The 2,500-nt window shown below is 32.9% G+C and overlaps 1 long non-coding RNA gene across 1 annotated transcript in view; it reads left to right on the top strand.

Moving 5' to 3' along the window:
• Window positions 1-2,500, top strand: part of LOC144978496 (uncharacterized) — a 16,842-nt gene that overhangs the window by 9,251 nt on the left and 5,091 nt on the right. Inside the window, exon 3 of the long non-coding RNA XR_013646518.1 lies at window positions 1,893-1,946. This is a non-coding gene — a long non-coding RNA (uncharacterized LOC144978496). The remainder of the gene's footprint in view (window positions 1-1,892; window positions 1,947-2,500) is intronic.

Below are 2,500 nucleotides of genomic sequence, written 5' to 3'. Positions count from 1 at the left end.
CAGGACATTCCGCTAATATGATATGAAGTTCTGATCATAACAGCCTGGCTAGCTCTGGTGTCAAATGAAAGAAAGAACGAGAAGGCTTACACACCTCCTTTTTAATTGAAAATGATCGGAGTTCGGCTCTATGGCTGAGACCAGTTAGGTTCATGAATTTTAGATACTAGATTTTTACATTCCATTTAGGCGGAGCCAATGGCATCCCTAATTTTTAGACAAGAGTTTTGACTGGTCAATTGAGATGAGATGTTCATAAATGTGGTAATCTTAGATAGAATTGGATCGCTGGGTTGTACTGGCATCATAAACGTATCCAAGCGTGCGGGCTGTGTTATGCGGCGGCGGCCTGCTCCTTAATCTCGTTAACGCCATAGCTGGGCAATAAATCCGAAGCTAGGACATCGTATACCTCTATGATGTCCTAGATCCGAAAGCATCCCGTTAATTTTTCGTGACTCGGATTGCCTGTAAATTAATGCAGCGTTATAAAATATGACAGGTCTGCTTGCCTCTAATTTAGGCAGGGTTATAGAATTATGTAGGTGGTGCTGTGAGAATGGTATGTGTGATTTTGGAAGATACTACTAGAACATAAGGTCTATTTTCATTTTATTTTCATTTGTTCACGTTTCCATGATTCTAGTAGTATGGCGTTCATTCATCTAAGATAATGTGAAACCCAAGATTGCCTGAGGACAATGTAGGGTCAAGGAATGCTTAATATTCTTATTCAATCATACAGTACTGTTAATGATTATTCTTACCTGGCAATTAGATGTCTCTATCCCATATAGGCATTTAGATACGATTTTTTGCTTTTTTTTCTTAGCGTGATGTAATAAATTTTCTCTTGCTGATTTATACTTTTTTCCTATCAATAAATAATGCTTTTTCTGTTTGTAACTTATGAGAGAAATATTGAATTACTTCGTATAAACTTTTAGAGGTATATCAGAATCTGTTTATAAAATATGCTCATTTGATAGATTGTTGTATTTTGGTCACAGTTCGGATATAGGCTGTCTAACGGTTTTTTCGCCACAATGTTGGTCATAAATTTTTAACCAGATGATTGACTTTTCTATGCTAAATTAGTACCATATCTCTTTTTTAGAAATATCTAGCAAGTGCCTAGTTAATGGGTCAGAAACAAAGTTCGCTTTCCGATCATATAAGTTTAGAGTTTCTTTGAATTATTTCTCATTATTAAAACATTAATCTCTTCTTGTCACATTTGCTTTACCCTGACATAACACCTTCTAGACACGTCGTGTCACATATGTAGAAGGAAAGAGGAGCAAGAAACAAGTCATTGTATTGAAAATTCAGGAGGCCTTCCTCACATTCCTCAAGCTAAGGGAAACAACCCAATTATTACTTTAACGTAGCTTAAAAGATAAAAGAAAATCTAGTACCTTTAACTTTCCCTAATAGGAAAGACAAAAACCCTCCAAAACATTGGGAACTTTACTAAGACCTATAACAAACCTGAATAAGAAAAAAAAACACTCTCGGACCTCGAACTAACCCTTATAGAAAGAAACAGCAGCATAGTACTGCTCTGCACTCACTCTCAATACTTCAACGACAATGGCAGCAGACAACCAATGCAATGATTATATTAGGAAATCTTATACTTTTACCACTGAATCAAGGTTTGTTTTACAACTTTTAAAATGCCAAAAATTGACACATTTAATACATAAATGTCTGACAAAAGATCCACGGTTAAAATAACAATATTATAGTGAAGCTACTTAGGTCTCCCGAAAATTCAATTGCTGTCATGTTTATCGTTATCTTGTGTTTGGTTGATTTTTTTTCAATCGTTAACTACTTGGAACTATTAATGTAATGCGGAGTACAAATTCTTTTTAAAATATCCTCAGGCTGACGGATTTACATGGCAATACTGTAAAGACTGTATGATCACAAATGGCTGCGTAAGTATTTACTTAATAAACAACTGACCATGGATCAAACTCAACGGGTTTCCTTCTAAATAAATCATGAAAAATTGCAAGGTCTCCATATGTATAATAAAGGTCTACAATCTGATATATAAAACTGTTCCAGCATCAGAATGAATCTCTTAGCTGAGAATCTTATGTATTTATTAATACACCCATTTATTTGTTTATGCATCATGCCATTAATACATTTATTATTAATTACACCCTCCAATTTTTTCTTACACAAAATAAATAAATAAATATATATATATTCTCATCAACTCATTAAAAGAGCGAATGCTCGAAACAATATTATTGTAGAAGTTGAACAAAATTACATTTGACATATTGTATAAATAACTCATCTTATCAAAAAGTTAAGCACTATTATTTTATGTAATCAAAAAAAATAATTATATATATACATACCTATATATAATTATAAAAAAATAATAATTACATGAAATAATATATTTATATTTATATACACTAGTAAAAAGCCCACAATTTCGCGGGGAAAGAACTATTTTCATTCGATATTGCCT

This window comes from Berghia stephanieae, chromosome 8, assembly GCF_034508935.2.
Source record: "Berghia stephanieae isolate SIO BIC M18660-M18661 chromosome 8, UCSD_Bste_1.3, whole genome shotgun sequence".
Taxonomy (NCBI): domain Eukaryota; kingdom Metazoa; phylum Mollusca; class Gastropoda; order Nudibranchia; family Aeolidiidae; genus Berghia; species Berghia stephanieae.
Note: the sequence above shows the minus strand (reverse complement) of the source record. Positions and strands in the feature narration are given on the sequence as shown.